At 43.5% G+C, this 17883-nt stretch overlaps 1 long non-coding RNA gene across 6 annotated transcripts in view; it reads right to left on the bottom strand.

Annotated features, from left to right (window-relative positions):
- LOC109455627 (uncharacterized) overlaps positions 1–17883 on the bottom strand; it is a 212263-nt gene that overhangs the window by 65072 nt on the left and 129308 nt on the right. The gene's annotated exons all lie outside the window — the stretch shown is intronic.

The following is a 17883-nucleotide window of genomic DNA, read 5'->3' as shown; positions in this document are numbered from 1 at the left end:
TTGTTTTCAAACTGTACGCTCAGCCTTTTCAGGTGTGTGCAAGTGACAAGGCTGATGGTGGGAGGCTGATGACGGAGGCGATAACGAAACATAGGCGCACATCGTATAGACTTTACGAGTTATAAATGGAGGAAGGGAAGACTAGGGGAGAACGCCAGTGCTGAAAATGGAAGCAGGGATTGGATGGAAAAGAAGGTGAAAAGAGAGACAGACTGATAGAGACCCACACTGCCAAAAGCAGCGCCTTTCCTAAACTTAAACCAAATTCTCCCCTGGGAGGGTGAGGACTCTCTCATCTGCCTCTTCAAAATTGTGAATTCTTTCGGAGAACTGCCTGGGGGTCAGAGGTCGGTCACATTAGCCATTCACCTCCAGAAAGCCAACTTGGAGCTTGGCTCTTCCCATCTGGCACCTGTAATCTAAATTTGCCCTCTGGGGACACCTTTGCCACAGGAAACAGTCTCACCCACGGGGAACAAGCTGGCAGGTTCTGCTCCAGCATCGTCCTGGGATACCAGCTGGCCCAGGACCGTAGTTAGTGCCTGGGGGGAGGGGAGGCAACGCCCAGCACTCTGCTCTCCACGGCCCCCCAGCCTCACTTCCACACCAGCCCCCAGCTCCTGCATGGCCACACATCACACCTGGAACTGGTCAACACTTAAGCCTTCTGGCGACCCAGAGGTAAGGAACATGCGTGCTGAATTTATATTTGGTAAAGAGTTGATATGACTGTACCCATTGCCGGTGCATCAGGTTGGGGGCGGGCGGACTGCAAAATGCCCGTCTGGTCTAAGGGGCATTTGTCATTTGTCCACAGCCACAGGAATGCCCTTGCAGGGTGCATCACAGCAGTGTCCCTGGAGTGGGTTCCAGCACTGCAGCTTTTGGGTTACCCCACAGAGAGCCCCCGCCCCCGCCAGTCTAGCACAGCCACCCCCGACCCCACCCCGCACAGCCCCAGGTGTTGTACCTGAACTCTCTCATCGGGAAGACGGTGGCATCTTGACCCCTTTTCCTACAAGGAGGCTCCCATACCAATGTGCCCACCACCTCCCAGGACTCTCTCTGCAAACTGGTCCTGAAATGCCCAAGGGGCCCCAATCCCTCCCCCAAGGAAATAGGGGCCTGGCTAACACACTCATATAACTAAGAAGAACGCAGCCAAAGTGACAGGTAAAGACAAAGAACACCTGCCCCAAAGTTACCGTCCGTATGTAAAGGACACAGAAGCAGAGGGTGGCTTCCCATAATCAATCTTAGCCTCCATCTCTCGGCCGCAGCCCTGATGGGAGCTGTGCATTGTACCCAGACTGTATAATCCCATCTCATCCTGCCCTCCCGCTGGGGAAACCAAGGCAGAGGCAACGGAAGGGACTTGTCATCTGGTAGGTGGGGAGGGCGAGATGGAACCAGGTCCAGGCACACCTGAGACCTCTCTTCCCTTTCACCTTTGCAGAGAAGAAAAGCAGGACCCACAAGAGAGGAAGCAGTTCACAAAGGTCTGGTGACAAGGGACGGGCCCCCACTCACACTCACACTTCCACAGTGATTTGCCATAAAACCTTCCAGGCTTCATTACATTGGGCAGCAAACAAGCACAGAAAATCGGGGGCCCGCCCCCATTCCCTGGGTGCACACTGGGTAAATTGAGGCTACTGGACACATCTCCCAGTAATGCCTCCTGATTTAGGTTCGCTGTGACGCCAGGGTGCTTCACAGAGGGCCTGCCTTTAGATGGCTCAGTCAGCTTTAGGCACAAGCACCTTCCTAGTGAGCAGGTCCCGTTGGGTCCGAAAGAAAAGATGTAACCAGCCCCCACAAAGCACGCCCTATGCGATTACAAGGATCCACATGGATGGACTGACCATAAAACAAATGAAGATTTTCTAGCATCACCAAGTGGTCAGCTGCTCCAGTCTTCCCGCTCCCCAGGGTGGGAAAAAATCCAGATCCGAAGCCCTAGAAAGAAACGTGGCTGTCTGTGATCAGCCACTGGGCAACTTTCAGTTGTAATTTTCGTTTGTTTTCTGGAAGGGGGTGGCTAATACTCATGTTTTTCATCAGTTATCTAGATGCATATCACAAAATAACATTTATTTGCTGTTGGACTTAGAGTCAGGAAGTTACTTCTTTCTAAACCAACCAGAATTTCCATGCATGCTGAAAGGCCGTGTTCATTACGTTTCCATAGGCCATGTTCATTACGTTTTGCCTGAATGTGAAGGAGGGCATATTGGGGCGGGGGGAGAGGATGAGGGGAGGCACCTGACATCATGGTGGAAAGCACAGACATACTCACTCCTCATGGGACCTGCACCCCTGAGCATGGGGCGGACTGTGCAGGTTCTGGGGAGGGAACCTACTAAGGACATCTAAAGACTGTTTACCCATCCTTCTGTCCCCAGGCTTGGGGAGCAGCGTCTCATCTCTTGGGAAACCTGCTGGACACACCACTCCTCAGCTTGCTCAACTCTCAGGGACCCCCAAGAGCAGGAGGTCAAGAAGAGGCTGGAGTGTCCCGTGAAAAGTCTGCAGGGACGGTCTTTGCCTGCAGCCACCAAGCCAAGAGACCCTGCAGCCAGCGAGCTCTTCTTTCCTTCCCTTTTAAAATCAACACCCGTCCCCAAATTTGCTTTTGGCAAAGATTGCTGAACTACTGCTGTTTTCCCTGAAGTCACTGAAGAGCGAGTTAGATAATGAGCTGGCACGCGCTTGTGAAATGTTTACTGTGTTCCTTGAAGCCAGGGACATGCTGGTTCCTGAACTAATTTGGGGTTGCTAGATCTTTTCTACTCATTTCGGAGATCTCTGAAGTAAACACATGGACTTAAGTATAATTAAGCCGTATCAGGGAGTCAAACCAACAGTCATGGGGCTTCTTCCTAGAGGAGGGACCACTGCAGACCTGTCGGTAGAAATTTTTCTCAGTTCTCCCGACAGAAAGGACAGAGACATGCATGAGCATTAAGAGACATGTGTCATGGCACACCCCAAAGATCTGGCGACAAAACACTGGGGGTCTTGACTTCGGTTCAAGGAAGCGCCCAACGTGGCAGGACTGCAGAGCAGTGGCACGCAGAACAAACCCAGGTGTTCGCAGAAGAGCTCCTGAATGTAAACTGGTTTGTATAACGCGGTTCATAGCTGAAAATTTCTCAGGCTCAACCTGGCATATTTCTCAGTCTTATTTTTTAAAAATTAAAACCCAGGGCCTCCGCTTGTGTGTAATTTCTGTGAGAACGATAATAAATGAATCCACATAAGCCCTAAATTCCCACTTTCGAAATGAAGGTCTGGGGTTAGGATGACATTTATATAAATTTCACTTGGTATTTCAGTGGCATGTTTTTCCCAAGGAGTTCAAAGGCATTTATAGACATTCTGATTAGTGCTTGTGATACCCTGGTGGGGTGGCAAATTCTATTAGCTCAGTTTTACAATTGGGAATAGAAAATCTTGCAGCAGCCAAACGGTTTGGCAAAAACCATATGGCGTGTCACTGATAATGCTGTGAGTAGAAAACAGGTTTTTTCAGCATCTCTCCCCCTGCATTAGTTTTCTGTCCAACTTGCTTGCAGGATGCTTTTTAAAAAGCATTGGATAAGGTAAGCTGACTCCTGGGGTCTGTAAAATGTCACCTGCCTTTTCGGCCTGCTGGGCAGTGTTTGCCTGTGCAGAAAGCAGTGATACTTAGCCCTGCCTCTGCGCTTGGTTGGTTTTTGGTTTTTGGTTTTTGTTTGCCTCCTGCTCTCTTGATCACCTTTCCAGTGGAGGTGCATAGTGGGAAGGAAGTGACTTCAGGTGCAAAAGAGGGAAAGAGAAGGTGCAGAATTTGGGGAAAGCCAGCAGGAGGGACCTGCCATGGGGAAGCAGTAGCAGGGAACATGTACATCTAGGTTTGCCCGGCACAGTCCTGGTTTACCTGTTATCACCGGACGACTGTTAACTCTCACTTCTACTCTTTAATTCTCCAATGTGCCCTCATTTGGATAATAAATCATGTGCCCTCCCTGTCCTCACCCCATGCAATGAACATCAGTGGGAAGTCTGAGTGTGAGGCTTTATTTATTCATTTATTTATTTATTGTTTGGCCCTCGATGACAAAAATGGTAGGGATTGAAGGGTACAGGAGACACAGAGGTGAGCGTTGCTAGCAACAAACTTGACACTCCCCCAACCCAGTGATAATTAAGAGTATAGGCTCTATAATTTATCAACTGTGCAACATATGCTAGTGGGTTAAATGGTGCGCTCCTGCCATAAAAAAGATATAGCCACCTTCTAACCCCAGGAACCTGTGGATATCCGTCTCTGCACTTGTTAGAAGGACAGATCTCAGTGCATCGTCCCAGCCATCCGGAGAGTGGAGTCCAGAAAGCATAGAGGGGCGGCCTGGCAAAAATGTCAGGCAGAGGAGCTGTGCCTCCCACACCGCAGTTCCCGAGCCCCCTTTGCTCTGCACAACCCTCTCAGGCTTGCTGAGCGCGAGCTGTAACGACCTCCCTCGTCCCCTAGTCCAGGCAAGAAGTGGAGAAGGAAGAACAAGAAGGAAGACGTGGGCTTGCTGCCTAGGGCAGATGGTGTGTCGGGAACAGATGCCAGGGACGAAGACGACACTCCCGACACCCGTCAGCTGCCATCATCTCTCAAAGAGAAGGACCTCTGGGTGCAGAGAACGAGTGGCAGCGGCCGGAGGGTGAGGTGCCACTGGGCTGCAGCGGCCGGAGGGGCTCCTGTGCTCCATCCGTTCCAAGGCATTTCAAGACCCTGCAGACACAACTGTTCAGGGAGCCCAGTAATAACACCTAAGGAGTTGTGGTGACGCAGTGGCCAGAAGGAGGTGCCAAAATATTGCAGCCGTGAGGCAACGTTAGCTGTGGGTCCAGGAGCACCCATCCCTGCAAGCGGGCTCCCTGCACGGCCCTCCGACCCCTGACCACACAACCTGCTCCTTCCAGTGTCAGCGTCCCTAGGGGCCATGCCACCTGCCAGGAGCACCCCTAACTCCCCGTACACGTGCACCCATCCTGTTCAAACTCAGATTGCTCAGGGCAGGCTTTCTTCCCCACCCCTGAATCTGGGGTCCCGTCCAGTCATTCCAGGCCTTCCCAGCCCTCTCCTCTCCTGCAGGAAACTGATGACAACTGAGATATAATCATTGCTGCTTAGTTGTGTGTCGGGCGTTCTGGCCACTGGGAGGTAAGTCCCTGTGGGTGGCAGGTTCTTCCCCTGGTCACCACTGCCTGCCCAGTGCTAACACGACACCCATAAATACTTAATAAGTTAATAGAGTCAATAGTTCATCGGTCTGGTCCGATGACACAAATAGGGGGTGACAGTGGGGGGAAGTTCGGGTTTCCCAGCCCCGTCCATGAAAACATTTAACCTGGAGTCCTGTGGTTTGCTTTCTTCTTCCCTCCAGGCCTGAACTTTCTTTTTCTAGGACCTCAGTCTTCTGACTCCCAGCCCACACCATGGCCCCTTCATCTGCCCCACACCTACTACCTACGAGGAGAAGAGCAGGAGGGAGGTGTCCCAGGCTCCGCCGTGTTTTCTACACGGCAATGAATGACATGTTCCCTCATAAAGATGCCCTTGGAAATCCAGGAAGGTCTCTTTCCTAATGGGGTATTTTCTGCTGGAGAATAGTGAATTCACTTGTGTTTTCCAATATCCACATTTTTTTCATGGTAAATCTTTTCCATGAAATTTTGTAGTCTGTGCTTGCTTAGGAGGAATCAATTAAGGTTGTTATATTTTAGCCGTACTTCGCAATACACAGGAGATCCAAATCTGAGCTCCTAATGGCTGTGTTTTATCAAATTAAGACCACTCATTCAATTATGAATAAAAGCTCCATCAACATTATTAGCATTGTTTTAAGCCTTTTTTTCTCTCACAGAATTCCATGCCTCCCAAAGGGAGCTCCATAAAAACATCACTAGAAACCAAGGTATTAGCCTCTCTTCACAGCTCCCCCAGTTGCCTTTTTTTCTTTTTTCAAATATCCAGAGTCATTTTTCAAAAGCAGAGAAATTCTCCAAGGAAGAAATTACTTGGTGATCTGTCATTGCTACTAGAACACGACTACCAATTTTCATAAGTGGTAAAAGTAATTTCAGAAGAATAACAATAGACAAGTGGGATTGTGTGTGTGCGTGTTGTGTGTGTAAGAGAGAGAGAGAGAGAGGAGGAGGAGGAGGCAGGCGTAAATGGATGGGGGAGAAAGGAGGAATAGAAAGGCAGAACAGGACTCTGAGTGTGTCACTAAGGGTCCTGATTCAGCCCCCGTCCCCCCCCCCCCCGGGCACAGAAGCCACCCGAGTTTAGAAACCTCAATCATAGGTGTATTGGGTGGTGCCACTTGTCACAGAGCCCCTTTATAATTATATAAAATGTCCTGAAACTTTGAAACCAGTGGGGTGGGGGCAGCAAATTTTTTCAGTGATGCCATCATCTCTCAGGCCCTTTGACTTTTATTTTTATATTTTTTAAATTATTATTTTTTTTACTTTTAAAAAGTCCACAGACCTAAAACTATATGTGGCATGTGTTGCTTGATGGGTTCAAAGTGATCAGTTCCTGAAATTTGAAGGTTTATTTTATTTGGATAATAATGACACATTTCTCACTCATATTCACTTCAAATGTTTTTCATTTTTTGTGACAAATGGCACCTCCCTCCCTGCCAATTACCCAGAGGCAGACACAAATCTGAGAACAGAAGTAGCCACGAGCACCACAGTGAAAAGCAAAACGGAAGTCTTCTGTTTTCTTGACCGAATATTTCCTAGTGTCAGTAGTTGTTATTCCCAGCCAGGCAGGCAAGGGGGAAGGAAACCCGAAACTTAGCAGCGTGGGGTTACCAGCCGGGAGCTCCGTCTCGCCTCTCACATTTGCTGAGCCACCAAGATGAGCAGTGCAGGCTGCCTCAGAAATGCCTTTTATCACCTTCACAGATTCTAGAAACGACCACATCTGCCCAGATGGAGACAAGCTCCTCCCCTTTTCATACTCAGTCTATTTGCACATCACCTGTGCGCTTCCGAACACACGGCGCGTTTCCCGCATGTGTCGTGTATAAGGAAGTGCTCCCCGGCCAGGGCCAGGGCCAGGCCACCGGCACAACAAGACGGGTTGACAGAGGCTCTCAGCTTCCAGCTGGACACCACCACGCCAGCCGCGTTCTTCTCTCCTGAGAGTCCTCACTGGATGCCCAGAGTCTTGCCATCTCTAGTGCCCTCTAAGCTGCTATGGTCAGTGTGGTTTTGATCTACACGAGTCTAGCCACATCGGCCCCTACTTATAATTGTCCCTTAGTTCCTGGGAGAAAGATCAAATTCCTGAGTTTTACGCTGAAGGCTCCAGGAAGTATGACCCCGGGGGATGCTCAGCCTCATGTGCCACCCCTTCCCCACCCATGTCCTCTGCCACAGCCACACCCCAAATCACGCAGCCCCCCCCCCCAGCTCTCTGCTGCTTACACCACTGTGCCTCCCCACGAAGCAACACTTACAAGTACCAAGGTCTTCTCGGGCACTGGGATGGGTGCCAATTGGAGAAAATTAAAACTGGAAGTAATGCCAGACTCAGCTCCTGCTGCCCTGACCGTGGGACAGCATCCCGGACCCCACCCCTGCCCTCTGGACGGACAGGCCGACCCACATGCTGCACAGGAAGTTTAAAGGTGCAGGTGTACGATGCACCTCACACCCATGATGACTGTTATTATTAAAAAAACCCATAAAACTGCAAGTGTTGGAGAAGATGTAGAGAAACGGAATCCCTGGGCGTTGACAGCGGGAATATAAAATGGTGCAGCCACTGTGGACAAGTCCAGTGGTTCATCAAACAAGTAAACATAGAACTGCCGTATGACCAGTGGTGCCATTTCTAGGTACACACAAGAGCATTAAAAGCAGGACTTGACATATTCGCACACGAGATCCATAGCAGCATTATTCACTGCAGCCAAAAGATGGAAACAATCCAAGTGTCCATCAGTAGCTGAATGGATAAAGAGCTTGTGATATATTCATACAATGAAATATTATTCCGCTTAAACTTAAAAAGGAAGGACATTTTGACACTTGCTACAACATGGATTAATCTTGAGGACATTAGGCCAAGTGAAATAAGCCAGACACAAAAGGCAAAACATTTTGTGATTCCGCTTCTATAAGGACCCCAGAGTAATTAAGTTCACAGAGACAGAAAGTAGAATGGGGGTGGTCAGGGGATGGGGGGGGGGCACTTAGTGTTTAATAGGGACAGAGTCAGTTTGGGAAGATGGAAAAGTTCTATGGATGGATGTGGTGAGTGCTGCACAATGATGAATGTACTTAATGCCACTGAACCATCCACCAAAAATGGTTAAAACAATATCTACTATGTGTGTTTAACCACAGTGAAAAATCGCATATGTAGAATTTCTGCTTCTGACCATGACGCAGTCACAGGGATAAGATTTAGCCTCCCACATTAAACAACAGCCAGACGAAACAACAAAAAGAAAAGGTAAAACAAGGATTTTCAGATGCAAAACCACAGGCAGCACTGGATGGTGATCCTTGAGAGAAGGGGAATGAACGAGCTGAGCCCTCTGCTTGCCTTAGCTTACTTACCACCTAGACGTTTCCAGGCCACACTGCCCGAAAGAGCCCAGGCTTCTCCCTCAAATAAAGAGACAGAGCTGGAAATCCAGCAAAGCCAACGAGGCTGGACCTACAGGGAGGAGTTTCGGGAGAAGGAACCTGCAGGTGAGGAGTGGGTTGCAGAACAGAGAGCTCTGAGTTCTGCAGGGGTTTCCCCCAGAGACTCAGCCGAATACCCACCAGCAAGTGCACATGAGGCCAGGAAAGGCCCACTGGAAAGGACAAGCAGAACGATCTCTGAAGCTTACAGAGAGAGGGCTAGGACTAGTTATTGTTCTCACCAAAGTGCAGAGACCTGGTAACACACAGAGCATCAGGAATAGTACTCAGGATGACGGTCCCTTGACAGTGGGGCAAACTTAGCCCTATACTCATAGCCATTTTGGTCTTGCCTAACAAAGCTTAAAAGTCAGCCTTGAAACAGTCTAGCTATTTCAAAGGAATACAGTGGTTCCCAAGAACAAAGCTCAGGAATATGTAAAGAAGTACACAAATATATGGGACCCAACAAAATAAAACCTACAGTGCTGGCATCCAATCAGAAATGATTAAGAATACAAAATGATTACCAGAGGGTAAGGGGGGGTGGGGGGTGGGAGAAGAGGGTTAGGGGGATCATATATATGGTGATGGAAGGAGAACTGACTCTGGGTGGTGAACACACAATGGGATTTATAGATGATGTAATACAGAATTGTACACCTGAAAAAAAAAAAAAAAAGAATACAAAATGACAAGAAAGTATGACTCATATCAGGAAAAATAACAATCAGTAGAAACAGACCCAGAAGTGACATAGATGATAGAGTTAATAGAAAAGGCGTTAAACAGTTAGTAAAACTAGATTTTGCATAGATTTTAGGAGGGTAGAGGAACACATAAGACTGCTGAAAAGAGACATAGAAGATATTTTTTTTAAAAGACAAATTGAATTGGTAGATATAAAAAAAAGACGTCTAGGATTAACAGCAGATTATATACTACAGAACAAAAAATCCGTGCACTTGAAGACTAAATAGCAATAGAAGCCATCTAAAATAAAACAGAGAGAGTAAAAGATGAGGGGAAAACCTGAACAGAGCATTAGTGAGCAGAGGGACAAATTCAGTCTAATGTGCATGTAATTGGAATCCTTGAAGGAAAAGCAGGTGTGGAGAAAAATATTAGAAGAAATAATGACTGAAATATGTTCAAACTTGGTGAAAATGAAGAAGCTAAATACAAGAAGCTAAATGAACTCCAAATGCAAGAAATGTGAATAAAACTACAGGTACATCATAACAAAATTGCCCAAAACCAGTGGGAAAGAGGAAACTTTAAAAGCAGCTGGAATGGGGAAGGAAGGGACACGTCATGTACAGAGAAACAAATGCAACAATGACAGCCAACTACTCATCAGAGACAATGCACGCAGACAGTACACCAACATCTGAAAGTTTCAAAACTGCCAATCTGGAATGATTTACCCAGCCAAAAAAATACCTTTCAAAAATAAATGTGAAAAAAGCACTTTCTCAAACATATAAAAGTGGAAGAAATTAATCAGCAGCAGACCTTCACTGTAAGAAATAATAAAGTAAGTCCTATGAGCAAAAACAAATAACAAAAATTTGGATGTACACGAAGGAATGAGGAGCACCAAAAATGGTAAATATAAAAGAAATTTTCTCTTATTAAAAAAAAAGATTTAAAAGATAATTGGCTATTTCAAGCAAACATAATAACAATATATTGTGGCATAAAATATAAGTAGAAATAAAAGGCATGACAACAGCACAGAGGCTGGCAAGGAAGACATGGAAGTACAGCCTTGTGAGACGGTTATACTTTAAATGAGGTACTCTAAAATTACTTAAAGATGAACTGTGATAAGTTTAAGATGTATATGAAGATCAGACAATTAAGTTCGCAAACTCATCCTAGAAAAAGTGTTACATAACTCATTGTTGAATATCACTACGGTCGCCTTCGAAGTACACCCCTTGGAAAGTTACGCACTGATGCCAGTGCCTAGTCCACCCTTCAAAACAATTTTGGAACTCTTTTTCTGGAATGGCCATCAGAGCTGTCGTCATATTACACTTGATGTCCAGAATGTCATCAAAATGTCTTCCTTTCAATATTTCCATTATCTTCAGGCTAAGAAAGAAGTCATTGGAGGCCAGATCAGGTGAGTAGGGAGGGTGTTCCAATACAGTTATCTGTTTACTGGCTAAAAACTCCCTCACAGACAGTGCCCTGTGAGCTGGTGCATTATCGTGATGCAAGAGCCATGAATTGTTGGCAAAAAGTTCAGGTCGTCTAACTTTTTCACGCAGCCTTTTCAGCACTTCAAATTGTAGACTTGGTTAACTGTTTGTCCAGTTGGTACAAATTCATAATAATCCCTGATATCAAAAAAAGTTAGCAACATTGTTACAAGTTTGCGAACTTAACTGTCAGACCTCATACTATTATATAAGCCCTAAAGTGATGGCTACCTAAAACAGAAAAAAAAAAAAAGACATATAGTAAATAAGCCAACAGAGAACATAAACTGAAATAATAAAAATTACTCAATTTATCCAAATGAAGTCAGGAAAAAGGAAACATACAAGGTCTGACAATTAAGTATGCGAACTTGTTGCAACAATGTTGCTAACTTTTTTTGCTATCAGAGGGATTATTATTCATTATGAATGTGTACCAAATGGACACTTAACCAAGTTTACTATTTGGAAGTGCTGAAAAGGCTGCATGAAAAAGTTATACGACCTGAACTTTTCACCAACAATTCATGGCTCTTGCATCACGACAACACACCAGCTCACACAGCACTGTCTGTGAGGGAGTTTTTAGCCAGTAAACAAATAACTGTATCGAAACACCCTCGAACTCACTGGAACTGGCCCCGAATGACTTCTTTCTTTACCCAAAAATAAAGGAAATATTGAAAGGAAGACATTTGGATGACATTCAGGACATCAACGGTAATACGATGACAGCGCTGATGGCCATTCCAGAAAAGAGTTCCAAAATTGCTTTGAAGGGTGGACTAGGCGCTGGTGCCATACATAGCTTCCCAAGGGGAGGACTTGGAAAGTGACATAGTGATATTCAGCAATGAGGTGTGTAGCACTTGTTCTAGGAGGAGTTCGCGAACATAATTGTCAGACCTCGTATGGGATAAATAGCAATATGGTAGATTTAAACTCAATTATATCAATAATAACATTAAATGCAAATGCCCTAAATGGCTCAAATAAAGACAGAGATTGTAAGATTGAATAAAAGAGCAATAACCAACTATATATTGCATAAAATAAATCCACTTTATTAAAAAGACATATATGTTGAGAATAAAATAATGGAAACAGAATATATCATGTTGAGAATCATCAGAAGAAAGCTAGAGAAGATTCATTAATGTCAAACAAAGTAGATTTCAGAGCAAATAGCATCAATAAGGATTAAGAGAATCATTTAATAATGATTAAGGAGTCAATTCATTAGGAGACATAATAATGCTAAATGTTTATGCCCCTAATAAAAGAGACTTAAAATATCTGGAACAAATACTGATAGGACTAAAAGAAGAAGCAGACAAATCCACAATTATAGTTGGAGACTTCAGAACCCCTCTTAATCACTGATAGAACAAATACACAGAAAATCAGTAAGGACGCAGAAGTCTTAAACAATACTGTAAGCCAATTTGACCTGATCTGAAATTTATAGAATATGCTACATAACAATAGAAGAAATCACATTCTTTTCAAGTACGCATAAATATTTACCAAGATAGACCTTATTTTGGGATGAAAAAAGAATACATTTACTAGAATTCAAATCATACCAGATATGTGCTCCGGCCACAATGAAATTAAATTAGAAATCAATACTTGAAAGATATCTGAAAATCCCCAAATATTTAGATTACACATTGACTCATGGGCCCATGAAAAAACCACAAGGAATATTAGAATGCATTTTGAAATGAATGAAAATAAAAACACGACATGTCAAAATGTGTGAGATAATACAGCTAAAATGGTGTTTAAAATGAAATGTGTAGCACTAAACATTAGAAATTAAGAAGGTTCTTGAAACAATGATCTTAGTTTCCACCTAAAAACTAAGGAAAAAAGAGAAAATTGATCTCAAGTTAAGCAAAAGACAATAAATAGTAAAGATAATAACAAATCTTGAAATAGGGAAAAGAAAAATAATAGACAAGATCAATGAAACCAAAAGCTAAGTATTGGAAAAGATGAACCAAATTGATAAACCTCTGGCCAGACATACTGAAAAAACAGAGAGAGGAAATAAATTATCAATATCAGAAACAAGAGAGAGGAGAAATATCACTATAAATCCTACAGGTAATAAAAATAAAAATAATAATAATGGGAAATATTATAAACAATTTTATAAAAATAAGTTCAAGACCTTAATGCAATGGGGGATTATTTGGAAGAGACCGACTCCCAGAGTTCACTGAAGAAGAAACAGATCATCCGAGTAGTTCAGCTTTCTATCTATTAAAGAAATTGAATTTGTAGTTAAAAACCATCTTGCAGAGAAAATCCCAGGCTCATATGGCTTAACTGGAGAGTTCTACCAAGCATTTAAGAAAGATGCAAAATCAATTTTATATAAATCCTTCCAAAAAACTAAAGAGAAGGGAACATTTTCCAACTCACTCTCTGAGGCCAGCATTACCCTGACATAAAAACCAGAAGATGATATTACAAAAAAACTACAGAGGAATATCCCTTATGAACATAGACAAAAAATTTCTTAACAAAATTTGAGCATATCTAATCCAACAATATGCAAATAGGATAATACACTGTGGCCAAATGGGGTTTATAAAGGAATGCAACAGTGATTTAACATTTGAAAATCAAATAATATAATTCACCACATGGACAGCATAAAGGAGAAAAATTATAGAATCATATCAATAAATGCAGGAGACTCATTTCACAAAACCTAACATGGCATTCCTTATAAATATTCTCCTTAAATTAAAATTAGAGGAAATTTCTCAACTTGATAAAGGGTATCTATAAAAAAGCTATTAAAACAACTAACATTACTAATTGTAGAAGACTAAATGTTTTTCCCCCAAGTTCAAGAACAAGGCAAGGATTTCTGTTCTCACCCTATTATTCAATTTTGTATGGGAGGTTCTATGCAATATGGCAAAGAGAAGAAATAAAGGGCATACATATTTGAAAAGTAGAAGTAAAACCGTCACATTCGTTCATGACATGACCATCTACATAGAAAATCCTAAGGCATCTACAAAAGAGCCACTAGAACTAATAAGTGAGTTTGCCAAGTTTGCAAGATACAGGTCAATAAAGACTATCATATTTCTATATATTAGCAAGTGAATTTTAGAACATAAAATCACTTACAATATCATCAAAACAGATAAAAATGCTTGGGGTTAGATACGACAAAAGATGTGCAAACAACACCGAAAACAGCAAAGTACTACTGAGAGAATTGAAGACTTATGTAAATGGAGGGAGATCCTGCATTCGTGGATTAGAACACTCAGTGTTGTCAAGATGTCAGTTCTCCCCAAATTAATATACAGATTCAATATTATCCCAGTCAAAATCTCAGCAGCTTTACTATAGAAATTGAAAAGCTCATTTAAAAATTTAGTTTAAAACACAAAACATCTAGAAAAGACACACACACTCTCTTTTTAAAAAGCACAAAGTTAGAGTGCTGAAACTAAATTAATAAATTTCATGACTTATTACACAACTACAGTATTCAAGACAGTATCATATTAATATATATATGAACATACCGGTCAATGCAGCAGGATAAAGTCATCAGAAATGGACCCAGACATACTTGTATATGGCCAATGGATTGTCAACTAAAGTTCCAAGGTAAGCCAATGAAGAAATCACAGTTTTTTTGATAAATGATAATGGAAAATTAGTTAATCATACACAAAATAAAAAAATAAATGAACTTTGATATTTCCTACCATATGAAAAATTACTCAAAATGGATCATAGCCCTAAATGTAAGAGCTAAAACTATAAAACTTCTATAAGAAAATGTAAGAGGAAATCCTAGCAATCCTATGTTTAGCAAGGACTTCTTAAATATTACACAAAGTATGAAGTGTAAAAGAAAAATAAATAAATTGGTCTATATACAAATAAAATTGTTGTTCTTCAAAAGAAAGTGTGATTAAAATTAAAAGCGAAGCCACGGAGTGGGAGAAAATACTTGGAAAGCATAGATGTAAGAGTGGACTTGAACCTAGAATGTATAAAGAATTCTTCTAATTCAATAATAAGATAAACAACCCCATAAAAGGGAGCAAAAGATTTGATTACACACTTTACCAAAGACAATACATAGATGGCAAATAAGCACATGACAAGATGCTCAACATCACTGGTTATTGTAAGAATGCAAAATAAAACCATAATGAGATATGACTACATACCCACTAGAATGGCTAAGTTAAATAAATTGAGCACACCAAGATTTGGGAAGGTTCTGGAGCTTCTGAAACTCTCACAGGCTGCTGGTGGGACTGCACTATAAATAAGCTGCTTTGGAAAGCAGTTTGGCAGTTTCTCAACAAGTTAAACATACAAGCACACCTACCATATGATCTGGCCATTTCACTCCTACCCAACAGAAATGAAAGCATATGTCCATACAAAGACTTGGACTCTAATGTCCACAGCAGCTTTATTTGTAACATTGAAAATCTGGAAACATCCCAAATGTTCATCAGAGTCAACAAGGCAACTGTGGTCTACCCGTACAATGGAATATTACTCAGCAATGAAAAGGTACGAACTACTGATACAATTGGTTACGTGGGTGAAGCTCAAGATAATTATGCTGTGTGAAGAAGCCAAAGAATATATCTCATATGATTCCATTTACATACGACTCTGGTAACTGCAAACTCTTATCATGACAGAGCAGACCAGTGATTACCTGAGGGTAGGGAGGATGGAGGGCGGGATTACCAAGGACCTCAGGAATACACTAGGAGCTGGTGGTTATGTCCATCATCTGATTGTGGTGATGATTTCGTGGACATGTTAAACCTCATCCAACGTACACTTTCAACATGTTCTAATAAAGCTGCAAAACACAACTTCACATACATCTATATATCTATTACCTAGGTGATGCTATGCCCATTTTTGAAGATTAAGAAATAGTCTGTGGATAGGAATGGCAGCCGTGAGGCGCACTTTTTGAGTTCTCCTCCAGATCTTATCACAAACGGGACATCTATAACCCACCAAAGGACTCTCTGCTCATCATGCAGAACAGCTAAGAAACTCGTGCAAGGATTACTTGAAGGTGGGCAAATTGGGTGAGCAGGGGAAGAGAGAAGGGAGAGGAGTGGAGACACAGCTGCATCTGCGGCTGTGGGGATATGGTCCGCATATGTGGCGGTGGAAACGCAGCCAGTATCCGCAGCTGCAGAGACACAGGGGATTCCAGGACGGAACAGAGAACACAAAAGCCAGGAGGTGGGCTCTTTCCCTGCATCCCACAGCTGATCTCTCCTGCGGAGGGGGCAGCATATCCAGCATTTGAGGCAATAACCTCAGCTGAGACTTCCAGCTGGGCCTTAGGTCGGACAAAGAACACAAACTCCATACCTGGGCCCCTCCCCCCACTCTTCCAATCCTACTCTCGCCCTTCCAGAGACTTAAACTGGCCTCTGAACTGAGGAGTAGTGTCAGATTACAGAGGAGCCTTAGTGCTCAGGCTCTGGGAAGACCAGCGTGCAGCTCTGACCCAGGGAAGAGGCTGGGAAGAGTGTGATTTTTGCTGGGCTAGGGGAGAAGAGACTCCTCCACTCCCAGCCACCACCTTTTCTGGCCTGCAGGAAGAGTGTGACACAGCTGGGCTGGGAGAGAGAAGACCCCTTCATCCCCAGCCCCCACCCTTTCTGGCCTGCCTAGGGCAGGGCAATTACAACTGCAGAGGCACTCCCAGGAATCAGTGGTAAGCGGCAGACCCAGCTCTGGGCTTTCAGCAGCTCAGAAATCTCCCGCCCGCCACACACACACACACACACACACACATACACACGGAAAAAGTGCCTTAAGACTCAGGAGAACTGGACACAGGGCTGGTGGTGCTACTCTCAGTGTGCATATGTGCAGGCAAGGGCAGAAACAGCACTGACTTTGTAGAAACTACCATCCAGACCCTTCAGCCCCACACATATAAATCTGCAGTCCCAATGTCACTCTGGGCACCAGGTGACCGGCTCTGCCTGCACAATACGCAGGGGACTCTTTGGTACAGCAGAGGACAACCTGGAGATTACTTGGTGGGCTTAAGACAAGACTGGTGCTGCTTTTTGTTTTGTTTTGTTTGTCTTTATATTTTTTATATCTTTACCTGTGTTGAGTGGGGGTTGTCAGTTGTTTTTACATGTGAATGTATTTGATTTTTCCTTTGTTGTTGTTGTTGTTGTTGTGCTTGGTGATTTGTTTGTTCTGAAATTGCCCTACCAGGGCCCAGCTCAAGAGGCACAAGATTCAACACACCCAGAGGCCAACTCCAGACCAAGCCAGAGTACTACCGGGTTTGACCTACAAGTGACACACCTAGAGGGAATTCTCTACAGGCACAAGAGCCCATAGAGGCCAAACCATATTTAAATGGTCAACCCTCGCGCAGCAGAACACCCTGCGGTGGGCAGAGCCAATTCTCACAACTAGTCAGCCTAGGAGTTAACCCCACCTACTCACAAGTGAAAAGCAATTAAAGATCTTCTTTAACAGGACAATATACACAACACAAGAGTCACCTTTGGAGCACATGCAGAGGAGAAGAACGAAGTAGTGCAAGTCAAATATAAAGGACACATAATACATAAGATAACTCAGCAAGAACTAAGAACTCTGGGAGATCTACCTAATACATCGAAGCAAACACAGAGAGTCAGCCAGAATGGGGAAACAAAGAAACATGTCCCAAATAAAAGAACAGAAGGAACCTCCAGAAATGGAACCAAATGAAACAGAGGTAACCAACCTATCAGAGACAGAGTTCAGAACACTGATGATAAGAATGTTTAAGGAGCTTAGAGACGACATAAATAAGGATGTAGAAATCATAATGAACAACCAATTAGAACTAAAGAACACAATTGCCGAAATAAAGAACTCACTTGAAGGAATTAACAGCAGGTTAGATGAAGCAGAGGATCGAATCAGC

Source organism: Rhinolophus sinicus, linkage group LG03, assembly GCF_036562045.2.
Source record: "Rhinolophus sinicus isolate RSC01 linkage group LG03, ASM3656204v1, whole genome shotgun sequence".
Taxonomy (NCBI): Eukaryota; Metazoa; Chordata; class Mammalia; order Chiroptera; family Rhinolophidae; genus Rhinolophus; species Rhinolophus sinicus.
The sequence above is the reverse complement of the archived record's forward strand: the minus strand, read 5'-3'. Positions and strand labels throughout refer to the sequence as shown.